Genomic DNA, 18,854 nt, shown 5'->3' on the forward strand with positions numbered 1-18,854 from the left:
TGTGGTTAAAATTAACCTCAATTCCTCCCACTGCCTTTCCCACCATGAAGTCACCACAAAGTCTTGTTGATTGTGCCTTCAACGTGCGTAAGATGTCCTTGCCATCTGTCCTTCTAGTGGTCCCTCTCTGGGTCTTCAACATCTCTTAGCTGTCCCTGTCTTCCAGATTGGCCATCGAAAGCCATTCTCGACACACCAAAGTCTCTGTCTTAAAATACAAGACATCACTTCCTTCTTAAAATTTCCCAATTTTAACCCTCTCTTCTTTTTCTAATAGATGCATGTAAACCTGTATATTTTCCACTAAGTATTGTTCTAGTAGCTTTTAGTTAGAATTACCTTCTGGTTTCCATTATACTTTGACTTTGACCTGTGGCTTATATAGAAGTGTCATGCTGAAGTTTCCCTATATCTGGGCATTTTCTACTTTTTTGTTACTGACTTCCTGTTTAATTCTGTTGTCAGAAAATATCTGAAGGTTTATTTTAGTCCTTTAAAAATTTGGGGGACTTGTTCGATGGCCCTGTTTTGGTGAATTTTTCAGGTGCACCTGAAAATAATGTGTATTCTGCAAGAGTTAGGCATAGTGTCTTAGAAGTGCTAATTAGGTTAAATTGCTAAGTTACTAGCCATGGCCTAAATCTTCTATATCCTACTTATTCCCCCTTTTCTTTCAGCTTCTCACCAGCTACTCCAAGGGGTCTTTTAAATCACCAACCATAGTCGTGGTTGTTCTATTTCTTATTTTAATTTTCTCAGTTTCGCTTCATCCAAGAATTAATAAGTGTCCTTGGTGAATTGATCATTTAATTGTTGTTGAACGTTTCTCTTTAACCTTGGTCTTGCTTTTTACCTTCAGGTCTACTCTGGCTGATATTGATATGGCCACACCAGCTTTCTAATGCCTAGTGATTTCAAGGGAAGCTTTCCTCGTCACTCTACCTTCAACCTGTCATCATTAGTCATCTTGCGCGTCTCTTGTAAGCAGGGAACAGTTGGCTCCGGTTTTTCTTATTTTGCTATTCTGCCAGCCGATCTCTGCCACTTAATTACGTGTTTATCCCACTCACACGATATGAAGTTATTTATATTTGGATTTAAGTCCATCGTCAAGTTATTTTTTTGTCCATTTGTCCCCCCTTTTTATGTTCCTCTTTTTCTGTGTTTCTTTGAATGAATAGTTATTATTCCATTTAACCTTTGTTTAACCTAAAATGTATTATCTTTTCTCTCCACCTCCTTTTTAAGATTTTTTAAATCTTTGGTTTCCAAGCATTTCAATATAATTTAGGTGGTTATGATTTCCCTTATGATTATCCTGGCTGTCATTTGCTGGGCTTCTTGAATCAATGAGGTGATGTGACTTTTATTTTTTCATTGAGCTGTATCCTTAAGATTCGTGCATTTTAATAGTGTAAAGTACACCTTGATTTTTTTTTTTTTAAGGAAATCTTCACTGATGACGTCTACACTCCAAGAATTAAAGCTTAGGCTCCAACCTGTCTCATCACATTCAGATTAAATTATACCTTCCCGTCTGTGGAAGGCACACACCTCATCGTCTCTGGTCTGGCCCACATATTCCCATGTAATCTCATTTCTTTCCATGCCCTCCTTCAAATCCTTGGATATCCACCCACCTGCCTCCTGACCACCCCCCCCCGCCACGCCTCCATCCCCGCCCACCCACCATTCCCCGCCTCCCAAGATCACGCCCACTCCACTCAGTTCCCAATGACAAGACCCCCCTTTCTGACGTCTCTGCGTCATGCTTCATAGTCTTTTCATCTATGAAGTCTCAGATCAAGGGTCATTTTCTGTAGAAAGCCTTCATGGGCACTGGGGTAGTTTCCAATTTTTTTGGCTAAACAGGCTTCTCTGAACGTTATGGTAGATACCTTTGGTGAACGCATTTCTCCTGGGAATCTTTAATCCTTTAATCTTTTCCCTTTAATCTTGTAAAGGGAAAATTCCCCTACGAAAAAGACCTGGGGGCATCAAGAAATATTTACTTTTACCAAGCTTTCCCCAGCACGGGGTTTCCGTAGTGTAGTGGTTATCACGTTCGCCTAACACGCGAAAGGTCCCCGGTTCGAAACCGGGCGGAAACAGCCGCTGGCCCTCGTTTTACTCCTGAGCCTACATCCTTTTAGACGTGAACCTGCACTCCCTTTCTGGGGTCTCAGACTTAAAAACACACGCGAACATTTGCTACACCCAAATACGTCAGTTTAGTATAAGGATGATCTTGAGCTGAGAGCAACTGAGAAAAAGCAAACAGGAAGAGCCCTCTGTCGTCCTGTGTGCCTGAAACAGGACATAAGTGTCCCTTGGTGAAGGTTCCCCCCCACCCCCCATGTCCTGCCAGAGAGAGAACCACCCCGATGACTGGAGGTAGGAAGTCAGCGCCAAGAGGAGCCTGAGGAGATAAACTGCGAACCAACCCGGTCTTCCGTTCTTTCCCCGCTGTTTTCCTTCCCACAACTGTTGCCCCTTGGAGCCCACGCTCCCCTTTTCTTGGTCTACCCGCTTCCCTACAATGTATCACCCTTTGCTAAAATGGCATAAAAGCTTTCCAGTCTAACTGCTTCTTTGGGTTCTCACTTCTTTTACGTGAAGCCTTCACGCCTGTAAAATTAAAATTAAAAAAAAAAAAAACAACATCGACGAACTTTGTAAACCTTTTCTCCGGTTCGTCTGTCTTTTGTCAGTTGCATTCGTAGGCCCCAGCCCCCAGCCTGAGAGAAGAGAGGGAACATTTTTCTTCCCTACATATGGAAATTGTGAACATCGGGGCCTTGGGAATTTGAAGAAAATACACGCACATCCAAAAGGATGTGAAGGAATAAGCATGTAACGGGGAGCCAGGAGTACTCACATTTCAACACACGGTCCCATGGTCCCATGAACTAACTCACATGGTCCCACACAAAATAAATAAGTTACACAGTGTGTTACAGTGGTTATGAGTGACATGGGGGAAAATAAAGCAGAGAATGAGGAGAAGCACTGGAAAGAGGGGAGGTGAAAGTTTCAGGTGTGAGTTTCAGGTGTTATTTGAGGAAACACCTGCAGTAGTTAAGGGGCTGGGACCGGGCAGGGCAAAGCACGGGACAGCGAGGAGCCTGATGCTTACAGCGAAGAACAAGGCTGAGAGCGACTGCAGCCAGCTGAGCAGGGGTGCAGGGTGACACCCGAGGTCTTCAGGGGCCCAGAAGCCCAGGTGGGGACTTGGGCGCTTACTCTGATGAAAGGAGGAGACGCCACTGAGTTGTGAGCACAGCTGGGCCACCAAGAGGAGTAGGTTCAGAAAGATCCGGTGGCTGCTCATGGTGGAGTGTTCGGTGAGGGCTGGAAAGGCCGGATGCGGGACCCGTTAGGAGATGCTTGCAGCATATTCCGCGTTAGACGTGCAGGTGCTGTGCACCAGGCTGCTAGCAGCTGGGTGGTGAGAGCGTTTTCGGATCTAGATGCTTCTGAGGGCAGAGGGAAAGAGAATTCCCGCACCTGTGTGGAATGAAAGAATAATTGAAGTCAAGCGTGTTGCCAAGATTTTTGCCTAAATATCTGAAAAGTTGAAAGAGCCATGAAGTTGAACAAGGTTTTGAGGGGACCCTCTGGCATCAGCCACCCCTATCTCTTCTGCCACACCACCGGGTCAATGACAGACACTTGTCTTCAGTCCAGCGAGTGAGGCCTTCTCCATGGGGGCTGTGATGGCCGAGTGGTTAAGGCGTTGGACTCGAAATCCAATGGGGTCTCCCCGCGCAGGTTCAAATCCTGCTCACAGCGTCGCAGCTTTTTGGTGAGGGTCCCAACCGGCCCCCTCCCTTCAGCCACGGTCCCAATTTATAACCCTGAATGTTTGAGGCGCCTGGGCCACCAGCCCGGTGTGACTTCCACCCTCCCCTTCCCTGGTCTGGGCGCCTGAGAACCTCCAGATTTCCACGTCTCCACCGTCCATGCCGAGATCCGGCCTTGGAGAGCTCAAAAACACCGGCTGCCTGATCGTGAGGCTGTGAAATCTGACGAACGCCTGCTCACGCTGGTGACTATTCTGCCTCCCTCGAAGAGCCAAGTACAATTTAAGCCAATTTTGTTTGTTAGTAAATGAGTTCCTGGTTTCCAAGTTTCTCCGTCAAGTGCGAATCTTAAAATGTATACTTCCACTGAATTCTCGCCTCCTTATTGCATCTGGTGTTTCTTGCAGTCTGTGGGCGACGTCTGCGGGCGGGGCGGTGAGGAGGAGCCCCAAAGCCAGGCACCAGTATAAGCTGGAGTGAAGACAGAGTCCAGAGGGAACGTGAACCCTGCGTCCGTGGAGATTTGTTCAAGCAAAAGCCAAACCAAAACGAAGCAAACAGCCCCGAAGCGCCAAACAAGTGTCCCGTGGGGACAGTCAGAGAAGCGCAGGTCGCCCTCTGTCTTCAATGAAAACATTTTATGTAAATGTGTTCTGCAAGCAAGTCATAAAATCAATTATGCTTTCCCAGAATTGGTACAGATTTTGTTCCTAGTCAACCACTTCCTCGTCTGGTGTGAATTGTGTAAAGTAACGAAAATACTGACACTGAGGCCACCTGAGCAAGCGCGGGCCAGTGGCGCAATGGATAACGCGTCTGACTACGGATCAGAAGATTCTAGGTTCGACTCCTGGCTGGCTCGTTGGGCTCACTTTTTTCTCTTCATGCTTTCTAGGTACCTATAAAAAAAAGAAAAAGAAAAAAGAAAGATTGAAACAATCCTCAAAGTCCTCCGAACACATTTTCCTGGAACATGATCCTTCGCCCTCGCGATGCTGTGCCACATCGGCTGTGGGTTGAGTCTGAGAGAGACGCGTCAGAAGCATCGAAGGAACGATCCTCTAAGCTTTTTCTTCCTTCATCTCTTGAACTTGAGACAGGAGATTGGCCGAAAAAGACCGTTAGAAGGAAGGTTTTAAAATCAAAGAAGCTCTAAAAAATAAAAGCTGTTCTTCCAGTATCTTCTGCACCCACATTTTTCCCGGTGGGAAAGGTCCTCACCCCAGAGGTCTCTCCTGCGAGCTGCTTCCTCCCACGGCTACCAACCAAGAAAGGGAACCCCTCCTGGGGAACCCCTCAAGGAAGGTTGGGCTGTGGGGACACGGGTGCGAGCGGCTCTTTGCCTCAGTGGGGCCCCTTAGAGCTTGGCCCTGACGGCCGGCCGCAGTGCCACCCCTCCCCGACATGTCCCCACGTGCCCGGCCAGGCCATCGTGGGGACAGACGCCCCCGCCCCCGAGGGACGAAGAGCCGACAGGAATCCCTTCTTTTACAAAAGTAAACTGCGGGAGAAGATGAGGAAGACCTGGGAGGTGGCAGCTCCCGGGGGTGGGGGTGTGGTGGGGAGGGGGCTCTCAACAGACCTGCCTCCTCCCTGTGCGTCGGGGCCCAGCATAGAGGCTGGGGGGGAATCACTGCCAAGTGGGGGAAATTCTTCAAACCAGCCCAGAAGATCATCCTCATACGTGAACCGATTTCCCAGTGTGTAGCCTGTCTCCTCGCTCGGCGTGGCAGGTGAATTGCGGTCAGCGCGTGCGCCTTGGCGGGCGGGGACGGAACCGAAGAAAGCGGGTGCAGCCTCGCCGGGGGCCCGCAGGTGCAGGGGCGGAGACCCGACCGGAGCGAAGCCCGTGTGTCGCTGCCCCAGCCAACCGAGTCACCGCCAACCTCCGCCTGCCTCCTTTTCTCTCTAGCAGCTTCTCTCACGCGCCCGGATAATACCGTCTCCTGGAGTTTCACCGAAAACCGAGCAGGCACATTGCTACAACTGTCCTTGACGCCCCCCCCCCCCTTTCCTAAAACACAGCCGCCTCGTTCCCACACCACTCCCTCGGGTTGCTTCAGGAAACTCTTCGCAGCGGGTGTAGTTACTTTTAATTAAGAACAAGCGAAGCGAAGCTACATAGCCTTCTTTTGGGAAGAGGAAGGTCTGAACTTCTGATTCGCGGCGATTTGGGGTCCGACGAGTGAGTTGGCCAAGTCCACGCGCCAGGAAGGCCAAAAAGGTCACCCTGCGTGGCCCGTACGGGGATCGAACCCGCGACCTTGGCGTTATTAGCACCACGCTCTAACCAACTGAGCTAACCGGCCACCCGACGGGGGACGCTTTCTAAAAGAATAAGTTCATCTACAGTTTTGTTTGCCTAAAACTAAGGGGAATGTCTTCTTTTTCTTCTCCCGCTTCTAAGGACCATTTTGAACTGTATCCATAGCCTGTAATGAGAAGTCTACACTCCCAGTTCTTCGGATTTGGACTAGGAAATCCACGGAGAGACTTGTGCAGACGCTGGGGCCAGCCTATTTGTGGAGACAGCACCGGGATGGGATTTTCGGTTGTGGTGAAGGGAGTGTCCCCTTCTTAGAGGCGAGTCGGTATCTCCGGATCACACGTCGCAAACTTCTCTCCCAGGACTTGTACCTTAGTGACGCGTCCAGTTCAGGTCGGTTCCAGGCAAGGAAACGCAGACGAGCGCGAGGCAGGAAAGGCCCTGTGCCCCGGGGTCTCTGAAGCCCCGCAGACACCTGCCCCGACGTCATGAGCCGGGACGGCGGCCCCCAGCAGCACGGGTCACCACCGTGAGTTGTCCTGTTTGGGGGCGGGAGAGCAGGGCCGCGGAGGTTTGCAGAGGGCGAGGGGCAGGCGGCGCCCGGCTGTTAATTCTCCGCCGACGGCACCTGCTGGGTGTCCCTCGGATCGCGGCGTGCGAGCGGGGGGACCCCCGGAGTCAGCCAGCTGCGCGCTGGGCGTCCCACGAGCCTCCTGGCCGGTCCCCCGAAGACAGGTTGAAGGTGTTCCCGGCGTGAGTTACTCCCCACGTATTTGTCGAACTTTCGTGCTGAGAATACTTTTCCGAGAATACTTTTATTTAGAGCTAAGAGAATCAACAGGTGATGACGACTGTTGGGTTCAAAGCCGACGCTGGCGCAGGACAGAAGCACGCGCCTCCAGGGTCCGCTCTGGAAGTGTCCAGGGTCGACGGGTAGAGACTGGGGGCCCAGGGCTTCCGAGTCCCCGAGGTGGCCTCCGCGGTCTGCGTCCTCCTCGTCGTCGCGGGGAGCCGCGCGCCCCACCGCGACCTGACCCCGGGGTCCGCACGGCAGCCGCGCCCCCCAACCGCGTCCCGGGCTCCGGGCTCGGCAGGCAAAGCCGCCGCGACGCACGTCGCTGGTTTCCGGGCCTTGAAACGCCGAAGGGATTACCCTGGACTCCTTCCTCCGGGAAGAACGGAGTTTCCAGGGCGGCCCGGCCCCCTGACTTTTCCGACCCCGCCCCTGGGTCTCCGGGACCACCGCGGGCCCCGCACTCGCTCCCCTGCAGACCCAGCCCCTCCCAGCTGGGGAAACCTAGGGTGCGGGTCAGCTGTCCTCACCCCACCTCGGTCCCCTGCCCACGTGGACCGAAGGTCCCACGTCCACAACTGTATTTTTCCGTGCCTGCTTTTAAGTGAAATCTTGCGTGTGAACGTAGTGATTCCGGATCAGAAGAGGGGCTCGTGAAAAGACCCCCTTTAACATAATGGCATAGAACGAATCCATTGATCCTAGCCTCTACCCTCAGATCGTCCTCGGAGACCACCAGAGCGCTCGTCTGCTTCCTCCCCCCCCCCCCCAAAATATCCTACCCCTAGTCAAGCGTTCCTTTAACGTCCCCACCTACACCCTCGGCCATATATTGTAGCGTGTGCAGCAAATGTCTTGTAAGAGAATTTCACACGATGCGCGTTATGTTTCAGATTAGATTTCGTTAAGTATCCAGCGCTGCCTTGGGAAAAATGATAGATCAATGTTCACAATTCCCGTGCTATTTTATAGCATATATATAGTCACGTATAATCTTAATAAATACTAGTAAAACTCAGTTCATGTCGGGGGGGGGGGAGAGGGGAAAGTGGGTGATGGGCATGGAGGAGGGCACTTGTTGGGATGAGCACTGGGCGTTGTACGGAAGCCAATTTGACAATAGATTATATTTTAAAAAATAAACCGAGCTTCTTTAAAAATAAATAAAATTCAATTTGTGTTTAAACTATCATTCTCGCCTTTCTGCACAGTAAAATGACGCACTAGGACTGTCCCTAGAGCTGAAAACCAAAATGCTGTATAAAGTAAGCAAAACTTCTTACAAGATTCAAAGTGCTGGCCATGTAAGGACCCTAAATGAAAGCAGAAACAGAGGTAATTAAGTGAAGAACTCTAAGTGCTCATGCCCTGATTCTTATGGATGCATTTAATAACACCCCAGTGCTCTGAAAAAGGCACTGAGCTCTCTTTACCTGAAGGAACTGGAGGAACTTAGTGTATAGATGTAGAATTGCGTTTTGCCAGAGTTTACAAAAGCCCTTTCCAATAAAGTAAGGGTAAATGTATGCGGCTCCTTTCCACATAAATGGTGCTGTGGACTGAACTTATTTGAGGGTGACTGACATTTGCTATGAGTTCACGGTTTCCGAGGCCCATCAGTAATAGGAAAGTCAACATTTGCAAAAGGGGCGCGGGACGCCTGCCGAGACCCGGGATCGAACCAGGGACCTTTAGATCTTCAGTCTAACGCTCTCCCAACTGAGCTATCTCGGCGAGCCCTGAGAGTGTTTCTTGTCAATTACTCCTTAAATAAGCTTTTCTGAACAGCCTATTTGCTTTTTAGGATGATACGTTTCAGGAAAGTCAGTAAATTTTTTGTGTTGTTTTCTGAAAATGTAACACAAAAATAATCTTCTGAAAATGTTACATTTTGCCCATTTCAAAACTAATCCTACGGAAAAAGAAATCAGACGGGGGGGGGGGGGGTGACTATACATACAGTAATACAATACTGTATGTTAACTATACGAAAAAAAAGTTAAACAAATTTACACAATGTGTGACCATATTTAAGGTTTCCTGAGTATTGTAGGAAGAACAAAAAAAAAAAAGGTGATAAAGAAAATTTTGTACTGGGTTTCTAATGTATGAATTAGATAGCCGTGGGAGTGTAGGGGTTCAAAGCTTCCTGCTGGAAGAATTCAAGAAAACACCATTTGGGGTAATTTCTAGTTTGGACCCCCCCCAATTTTTTTATTCTTTCAGTTGTTTTTATTCCTTTCCCCTTTCATTTTACAAAAGTATAAATTACATAGCGTAAAGTATGCAGATCTTAAGTGCACAGCTTGATGATTTTTACAAGCACACACCCTGTGTAAGCACCTGAGCACTGTCAGACTCCCTCTCATTTGCTGTCCTCCCAAAGTCAGCCACTGGTCCGGGCTCTCACTGTATGTGCTGTCCTTTACTGTGTCTTCATACACATTAAAACAAATTGAATCTGCATTCTTATGTCTGGTTTCTTTCACTCAATATTGTCTTTGAGATTCATCTGTGTTTTTATCTGTGAAGACAGTTTGTTCCTTTACATCAACTTCCATTTGGTTACACCACAATTCACCGGTTCATTCTAATGCTGATGATGGCATTTGGTTTCCAGTTCTAGGCTACAAAAGCCACTGAACCGTCTTGTGCATGGTTTCAGGTGAACATAAGCACTCATTCATCATATAAATAGATAGATACATACACAGATAGATACATAGATAGATACAAAGGTATATGGACAGATACATTGATAAACACCTAGATACATAAATACACAGATAGAGTATGAAATTGCTGGGTCACAGGATATATGTATGTTTAACTTTATTAGATGTTGCTAAACAGTTTTCCAAATGCACATATTAAGTGTATACACTCTTAACAGCGATGTGTGAGGCTTCTGGTTACTTCATAGACTAGCCAGTACCGGATATTGTCAGCCACTCTAATTTTGGCTATTCAGGCCAGGATGTCGTGCAGTTTCTTTGTGATTTTCACTTGTATTTTTTTTTTTTTTGATGACTAATGATATTAATTATTAACAGAGAGGAGAATAAGATATTTTTGGTGTTTCTCTGTATTGTTTAAAATAGTTACACTATGGGGGTATCTGTTATTTGGATAACTGAAAAAAATAATAATTTAGCATACCCTGTATCAAAAATTATATGAGCAACTTGCAGTCAACAAACCCCACCTCCTATATAATGCAAAACATCATCATAGTATTTAAGCGCAGACAAGCCCAAACACAAATCTTTCCTCTTTTGCCCAAACCTGCTGGTAAGACCAACCACAGACCCTTCCCCTGTCACTCCTCGCCAAGTTCTCATGTCATGCCTTTGTGACATGAGTGATTGACTAAGATGAGAACTGTTTGTCCCTCTGTCCCCCCACCCCCACCCCCGTTCAATGATTCGAGAAAGACTCACGGGACTCAGCATATAGGTGTCCTCATAGCTATGATTTATCACAGCAAAAGTCAGCAAAGGAAAAAGGCACCAGGCGCAAAGTCTGGGGGAAACCAGGGGCGAGTCAGAGAGGACAGGCTTAATTCCCACAGCCGAAAATTGTGACAAGACATGGAAAATGTCCACCAGGGAAGTTCGTTAGAGACCCGGTGCCCAAATACTTGGGGGTGGGGGGAGACTGCCTAGCGTATATCAAAACTGCAGACCCAGGAAGAAGGCAGGTGTTCGGCAGAACTGTATGCTTTGCATGAACAGCTCAGGCACAGTGAGGCGCTCCCGCCATTTGGGAAACGGTCGGAATCTCTTAGAATCTAAGTTCCCAGATGCCAGCCACAGGCCCATCCTGCAAGCAGGCCCTTCTAAGGACAGCAGTCCCAGGCCTGCTGCGTGAACTCTGTACAATCCCCTTGAAAGTAGCCAGACACACAACTGAACACTTCCCACTCATCTGATTGAAACTTCCCCAGTTGCTAAACGATTCCACACAACCTCATGTGGACGCTGTGTATATTCCCTATAAAAGTCTAAGGCAAACCACCCTGCAGAGAACGCCGCCATCCCGCATTCTGGGGCACTCTCCCGATCACGAGGGCCTAAAGAAAGTCGGTGTCCTCATCTATCTGGCTTTTGTCTTTGGCCGTTTGGTGTCCTGGGTCACACGGGAGTAAAAGCCCACCTGGGACACCCGTCTTATCCACCCAGACGCTGAGGGCTCCCAGCCTGCTGTCGTCCTTTCCTGACGGTGGCTCTGGGATCGATCCCAGTGAGACCACCTGCTGATACAGGTGCTCCAGACATTCGTCTGGGGCAGCTCAGTAAGGATCTAATTTTGCTTCTTTGTTTGACAGTTATTTTGCTCTGGCTTTTCACCTTGATATTATGGGTAACTCTAAATGCACCCCAAGCCCCCTTCAAAAGCTCCCGCCATTACATGCTTTGGCACAACGGTGACAATTCAGTTCATTTCCTCCCCCAAATGGCAGAATTTAACTCCTACAACTATCTGTTTTTAGTATGCCCTTGATTATGTAAGATAACAAAGTCTTTCCACCTTTGACACAGCTACGGTTATTTATAATGACATTACCTTCTATGTTGACTTTTTAAAATAGGCTATTCTTCGGAGCATTTCTAGGTTTACAAAAAAAAAATTGTGCAGAAAGTTCAGGGAGTTCCCAGGTTCCCTATTCCCCCAAATTCAGAGTTTCTTCTCTTAGTAGCATCTTGCATTAGTATGATACATTTGTTACAATGGATAAACCAAGAGTGATACATTGTTCGCAGCCGAGGTCCGCAGTTTCCTAGGATTTACTCTTTGTGTTGTACAGGCCCATAGGTTTTGAAACATGCAGTGGCTGAATGAGGCAGCCACTGCGATGTAGGCGTTAGGCTGCTCTTGACCTTCTGATGACACGTCACAAGGAGGGTCGTCTGCCTCCAGACCTCAGCTGACCGCGGGCAGCGGAAACTGTCAAAAGTGGAACCACGTGTACGGAGGGATTACCGCACAGACAGTCCCCATTTATGATGGTTCCGTTTACGTTGGTGCAAGAGCCATACACATTCAGGAGGAAGCAGACTTTGGATTTCGATCTTTTTCCAGGCTGTGACGTGGGTGGGGTCCTCTCTCGTGATGCTGGGAAGCATCACGACCATTCTGACCCCGTTCTGCTGGTCACTTTCAGCACAGCATTGAGTGAATTACATGAGACATTCAACACTTTAGTATAAAATAAGCTGGGTGTTAGATGATTTTGCCCAACTGTAGGCTGATGGGAGCATTCTGAACACATGTGAGGCGAGCGAAACTGATGTCCCGTAGGAAGTGCATTAAATGCATTTGTAACTTACATTTTCCATTTATGATGGGTTTAGCAGGACGTAACCCCTCTGCAAGTCAAGGACATCCGTATTTGTAAACATTTTCCACTCATTTTCCCTTGTTCTTTGTTTTGTTAGTTGTCTCCCGCTCCGTTTCCACCTTCTGGGGCTTACTTGAGCATTGGCTGTGATTCCACCCTCTGTGATGCTCACGGACTGTGATCAGTGACCGTGATTCCCTCTGCCGCTCTCCTTCCTCTCCAGGTTTTGGGTTACCAGGTCGCCCTGTGACCTCAATATCCTGATACATCTAGGGACAATTATTGATTTTCAGCTTTTCTCTTGTGGTGAGGATGAGAGTGATGGCTCCCAAACTGTTTACACGTTGGAGCAGAAACTGAAAGTCCCCTGTGTTTACCTTTAAGATCTTATTGTCACTTGGTTAAATAGGTAGCCAAGTACTAACTTGCGAACCTATTTAATTAGGTGTTACTACCTGGAAACTTTTGACATTTTTTTCTCCTCGCTTCAACTCCTGACGCAGTTTGCACCTAACACTGACTGAGATTTCCCAGAGGGCTCCTAGAGAATCAGCCACGATTTGCTCCTTAATATTGTAAAAAGAGGGTGTTAGAAATAATTAAGCTTATTCCCTATGTTACTATTGATCCGTTTCATGGGAAGCACTGTCAGATCGGGGGAGATTTCTACCTGACTCCTCTACCTGGAGTTGGCCAAACAGCAAAGTGTGAGGGCACAGTCCCTAGGCTTCTCTCGCTTCTGACACGTATTTGCAAGTTTTCGTTCTGCAAAACACCATTGGGCTCGATAATTTGCTAAAAGGGGTCCCGGAGCTCATCAGAGCTATTATACTCATTGGTTACAGTGTCTTAAAGGGAAAGGACACAAATTAAAATCAGCCAAAAGGAGACACACATCCAGCAGACTCTGGCAGAGTTCCAAACGAAATTGCTGTCATCCTCAGGATAAGCGATCGTTCTGCATCGACATGTGACAATGCACAGAGTATTTATTGTTAGCTCAGGAAGTTCACCTGAGTTTCTGTGCCCAGAGTTTTTACCGGGCTTTATTGTACAGGCATAAGTGATCGATTACGCATGTGCTTGAACTCACTCTCCAGGCTGCCTGAGAGCATGACCTAAAGCCCCCACCCTAGATCACATGGTTGGTCTTTCTGACATAGCTGTGGTATGTGGCCAGACCCATCCTAAAATATATACACAGTAAAACCTGGGATTGCAAGTATCTTGTTCCGCAAACGTTTCACAAGACAAGCAAACGTTTCTGATAAATTTTCACTTGATACACGAGCGATGTCTTGCAAAACGAGTCGTACGTGACGCCGAACGTCAGGTGATCACAACTGAGCCAATGGTTTTGAAGTTCGCTTGAATATACAAATACATATTGGATATATTTGCAATGAAGTGCTTTAGATCACAAGCATGTTTCTGAAACGAATTAGGCTCACAGACCAAGGTTTCACTGCTACTTTTGGGTATGACATAGATTAGCTTCCAATATCTGAAGCAAAGGACAGACCTCTCTGGCCGTTTTCACTACCTGGGAAGGGGTGGGGTCCTCTCCACATGTTCACCTCGAATGGTATCTGGCAAAGAAGAGAACGTAAGTCACTCTAGTTTTTGAAGAAACTAACAACATTGGTAAAACAAAGAAGATTGTCAACTTTTCATGTTTATGGGCCCTGCTTCTGGGCTCCCAGGGAAGCCATGCTTTAACATTTACCAAGGTCAAAATGACTCAGCAAAACCTCAAAGCAGGGGCTCTATTTCTGCCTTGAACACACACGGTACATCTGCTTTATTTAAAAAAATAATAATAACCAAAAAGGAGCATTCCTAACATAAAGATAAGAAAAGTTTCAAAACCTCCCTGGTTCCTGTAAGATTAAAGTCACGTGGCGTTGCACATACTAAAAATGTAAGATAAAGTCTAACTTTCTAGAGTGTTCTTCATCATGATGATTTGTAACATTAAAATTTTTTTAATGTTTATTTATTTTTGAGAGAAAGAGACAGAGCATGAGTAGGAGAGGGGCAGAGAGAGAGGGAGACACAGAATCTGAAGCGGGCTCCAGGCTCTGAGCTGTCAGCACGGAACCTGACAGGGCTTGAATCCATGAACCACGAGACCCTGACCTGAGCCAAAGTCTGGCGCTTAACTGAATGAGCCACCCAGGCGCCCCCATAACTTTTTTAAATGTGAAAAACATATATAACTGCACCAAATGTTCCTTCCTAAGAGCTCTCTCTTCTTTGCAAGGTTTGTGTATCCCAGGCACCTGAACTAACTTGTGCTCAAATGAAACTCTTTTCCTTTCTCTTTAAAGATTTTTAAAAAGCTTATTCAATTTGCGTCCACAACGTAAAGCAACAGCCTGTGCTCGGGGACCTGGGGGCTGGGAGATAGAACCAGGGAGGACCTTGATACTCACAAATATTCAGAGCCAAGGAAATGTGTTATCTAGGCAAAATAAATAAATAAATAAAAATTCACAAAATTGTTACATGAACCATAACTTGGATGTGACAGAAGACGCAAGAGTGGGCCATATTTAAGTTATGGATAAAATCACTTACAGGGCTTTTTAAGGATATGGATCTTTTCAGTTTGCACCAGAAATAGAAATGGAAACTGGGGAGAAATAAGCAAATAGTAAAGACACCCACAGGTCAAAATTGTGAGAAAGTTTCTTGTTCAACTATTTAAAATTCTATCACTCCATAAATAGTCACAAAATTTTACTGGACACAATGAAGAGGGAAATTTTTGAAGTAGAATATTTGGCTGTTTCCTCTTCTTCTTCTTCTTCTTCTCCTCCTCCTCCTCCTCCTCCTCCCCCCCCCCCCCGCCTTCTTTTTAATTTTAGAGAGAGTGCACACAGGCTGGGGAAAGGGGCAGAGGGAGAGAGAGAATCTTAAGCAGCCTCCACGCCCAGTGCCCAGTGTGGAACCCAACATGGGGCCCAACACGGACTGGATCCCACGACCCCAGGATCATGACCTGAGCCCAAATGAAGAGTCGGACCCTCAATCGACTGAGCCACCCAGGCGCCCCTATGTGGCCTTTTCTGATGGCACACGAGGTCTCACGGTGGCTAAAACAAACTCATTACCAGTTCTATTTCTCAGCCAAGCGTGTAAATCAATCCTCATTTGGTGGAAGTGTGTGTCAACTCTACAAAAACCTCGAGTTATAGTGTTTAAAATATCTGATATTTTCACCTGGAACAGCCAACAGAAACCCTTTTTTTTTTTTTTTCCTTCTCATCATTCCCATCCAAACCACCTTACTTTTTCCTCCTTCCTTTTTTATCTTCCTTTTCTCTTCAAAGTTCTGCATTCTTCTCCTGTACCATTTTGAGACTCTATAGATATTTTTGAGCATTTTGAGCACTTTTGAGCAAAAAGTCATGGTAATTGCCCTTAATAAGCAAACTCGTAGGAAAGACGGCTGTATATGTAAACACATCTTTTTTACCATGAGATAAATGTGAATTCAGCACTACAAGTTATCTATTAGGAAGAGGAAAGAAACCATCAGGTCTGTTTCCGGGCCACGAAGAAGGAGCAGGAATCTGGCACGTGGACCAGATGAAGAGAATCTCATAGGCAGGGGAATAGGGAGAGACGTTAGGAGGTAAGGTGGAATCAAGAAGACCGCGTAACAGACAAATGCGAGGAATCAAACATGAGTCTCGGCCACAGACATCAGCACAGCACGATGCCAAGTAGAAGAGGTCGAACCAAAACCCCACAGGTTGTACGATCTCACCTACACGAAATTCTAGAAAAGGCAACCGGATGGCAGCGGAGAGCAGGTGAGTGGTGGCCAGGGGGGCGTGCGGGGGAAGTAGGCTACACCAGGGAAGGGGGAGATGCTGGGGGAAGGCGCTGCTCCCCGTCGACGGTGGTGGAGTTTACCCCTGAGATACGATCATCCTGCTGGGCAGAGTAAGGCCTCCGTGAAGATGTCCACACCACCACCCCCAGATCCTGGGAACGTGCTGCCTCACACGGCAAACGGAATTTTGCAGATGTGCCTAATTCAGGATCTTAAAATAGGGAGATTATCCCGGATTGTCCAGGGGCTCCAATACAATCATAAGAAGAGGAGAAACATTAGAGTCAGGAAAGGAGACGTGACCACAGAAGCAGCGATCAGGGTCATTCAGTGGCTGGCTCTGGAGATGGAATGGCCCAGGGCCAAGGCGCCGGCGGGCTCTAGAAGGCTGAAGGCCGAGCAGGCAAGAAGAAGGATGCTCCCCCAGAACTTCCAGGCGGCCCCAGCCTGGCCAGCAGCCTGATCTCAGGGCAGCGAGAGCCACCGCGGACTCACGGCCTAAGGAGCTGCAACGCAATGATCCTGCGCTCTTTTAAGCCACTAAGTTGGTGAGAATCTCACGAAAAAGGAGTTGCTAGAAAACTGCATGGCTGTCTTCTGTTTTGAACAACCCGCGGCAATGCTCTAAAATCAAGCCTCGGAAGCCAGGGACAGCCCAGCCTCGGACAGCACGCGGGAAAGCCCTGGGGACACTGCTCTGTGCCTCTGGGATTCTGCTTCCACACCGTCTCCTCGAACATCCTTTGGCCTCGGTCCTAACCGGTACCGCATATAACATCATGTCACGTATTAGCTTTTCAAAAATTATCGAAGAGGCTCTTCTGTGGAAAAATACACGGCAGTGAGCTTCTGGGGACATCCCACAGCTAGGCCGCGTGTTTGTTCTTCCCTGGGCCTGGGCAGGACTTCCGCGGTGGAGACCTGAGACTCGCTTCCTTGCTTCCTTCAGGCCTCTGCCTACAGGCCACTGGCTTAGCGAGCCTTCCGTCACAACCCTACGCGATACACCACCCCCAGCACATACTCTGGTGCCTCCTGTCCCTTGTCGCCTGTCTTTGTTTTTCTCCAGGAAACACTCCGCCACTCTGTCTACTTGGATGTTTATTTTTAATTGGTCACTGCGGATTCCTCCCTCCTAGAACTCAGCATCCAGAGCACAGAGGCTTCATCTTTTTACCTCAGTGGGTAACCTCAGCACGTAGCACGGACCCAGTAGAAACGCAGGCATTCCACATATGTTAAATGACCGCCTTTGAAGTAAAGAGCCCGGGAGCGGGAGTGGGTTTAAGGTTGATAATTTTCCCACGTGTCGATGTTACAGACCCGACGGGGTTAAGGTCAGAACAGCGCAGAGGTCAGCAGGATGCTGGGCTCTGGGTTCAAACGAGAGGGCTGGGTGCGACAGAAAGGGTAGACCTCGGTTCTTAGGGAGAGGCTGTAATCAAGGGAACGAATGCCACACAAAGATTGCGTATATCCTTAGCCGAGAGGAAAGCGGAGGACGGAACTGTAGGGAATGTCGTATTTAAGGAAAAGAAGAGGAGGAGGCCCTGAGACAGAATAAATCCAGGACAGCCTGGACAAAGAAACAGGCAACCTTGAATCACTTATTTCAGACACAGCGTCAGAATGAGAGCAGCTCTGCAAACAGGCCTTGTCTGTTTATTTTCTGATGAAATTAGGAAGAAGTACGTACCCAGCCACCTGTGCCCGGTGCCTCACTGCTGGAGGCCGGCCTGGGCGACTCAAATCCCACGAAGATGTCACAGGTGGAATCCGGCCACCAGACGGCGCCCTGCGGCTTCAGAACTAAGATGCGGGAGCGCCCCCTCTGCCCCCATCCGCACCCCGGGGAGCTGACAGCAGACAGCACGCCCCGGCGCTCCGCTCCCCCGCCCACTTCCCGAAGAGCTGCGGAATCCGTTAAGGAAAGGGGCGGGGAAAGGATGGGGCCTCCTCCGCCGATATGCAATGGCTGTGAGGCCCCCTGACCCGGGAGAAGCGCCTCTGCCTGGATAAATTCAATTTGCCTCCTCTGGTGTGCGGTTTCGTCCCGTTCGAAAACTACCAAATGCCCTCCATATCCGCGGTCTCGCCGCGGAAAAGAACACAAGCTCCCTCCAGCGCTTTGTCCGGAGGAGGAGGGGAAAACGCACCCGAAGAAAAGGAGTGTGAAACCGCAAAGGGAAGAAAACATGCTCCAGGTGAGGCTCGAACTCACAACCTCGGCATCACCCGCACATATACTGCTGTATAAGTACCGCGCGCTAACCGATTGCGCCACTGGAGCATGCTTTCCCCGCACCGCCAGCGCGCGCTCTACAGAGCCTGGGGCCGGCGCGCGGGCACGCGGACGCGCGGGGACCCGCCCGCACCCGCCGCCCCGCTGCGAGCCGACGCACGCCGCCGTCCCGGCGCCTGCCCCTCCCCCCCGGGACGGGCGCGCGCTCCGCCCTCCCGGCTCCGCCCCCTCCCCCCCACCTCCCCCGCGGGGCGGGGCCGGCGTCCGCGGGCGGGAGCCGTGGGGCCGCCCCGCCCGCAGCTCCGAGAGGCTCCCACCGCGCCCGGGGCGCCGACGAGCCGCGTCCCCGGCCCCGGCTCCGCGCGCCCCCTGGAGTCCGCGCCCGCCGGCTCCTCGCGAGCCCGGGTCCCAGCCCGCCGCTCCGGCGGCCCCCGCGGGAACCGCTGGAGTCGAGACCCCTCCTCGCTCGTGCTGCGCGTCACGGCGGCCAAGGCCGGGTCCACACACCCCCACCCCATCCCTCCACCCCCCTCCTCCACCCCCCTTCCTTCACACTCCCACCCCC

The 18,854-nt window shown here is 49.1% G+C and overlaps 6 non-coding genes across 6 annotated transcripts; 3 read left to right on the plus strand and 3 right to left on the minus strand.

The window, feature by feature from the left end:
• Nucleotides 1-2,038: 2,038 nt before the first annotated feature.
• On the plus strand, nucleotides 2,039-2,111 carry TRNAV-AAC. The gene has a single exon. It is a non-coding gene; the product is annotated as a tRNA-Val (tRNA).
• A 1,599-nt stretch (nucleotides 2,112-3,710) lies between these two features.
• TRNAS-CGA lies at nucleotides 3,711-3,792 on the plus strand. The gene has a single exon. It is a non-coding gene; the product is annotated as a tRNA-Ser (tRNA).
• Nucleotides 3,793-4,592: 800 nt separating this feature from the next.
• TRNAR-ACG lies at nucleotides 4,593-4,665 on the plus strand. The gene has a single exon. It is a non-coding gene; the product is annotated as a tRNA-Arg (tRNA).
• A 1,373-nt stretch (nucleotides 4,666-6,038) lies between these two features.
• TRNAI-AAU lies at nucleotides 6,039-6,112 on the minus strand. Its single transcript has one exon. It is a non-coding gene; the product is annotated as a tRNA-Ile (tRNA).
• Nucleotides 6,113-8,523: 2,411 nt separating this feature from the next.
• Nucleotides 8,524-8,596, minus strand: TRNAF-GAA. Its single transcript has one exon. It is a non-coding gene; the product is annotated as a tRNA-Phe (tRNA).
• Nucleotides 8,597-18,243: 9,647 nt separating this feature from the next.
• TRNAI-UAU lies at nucleotides 18,244-18,337 on the minus strand. The gene is made up of 2 exons: nucleotides 18,300-18,337; nucleotides 18,244-18,279 (listed from the first exon to the last, which is right to left on the minus strand). It is a non-coding gene; the product is annotated as a tRNA-Ile (tRNA).
• Nucleotides 18,338-18,854: the final 517 nt, after the last annotated feature.

This window comes from Panthera tigris, chromosome B2 (genome assembly GCF_018350195.1).
Source record: "Panthera tigris isolate Pti1 chromosome B2, P.tigris_Pti1_mat1.1, whole genome shotgun sequence".
In the NCBI taxonomy this organism is placed as follows: domain Eukaryota; kingdom Metazoa; phylum Chordata; class Mammalia; order Carnivora; family Felidae; genus Panthera; species Panthera tigris.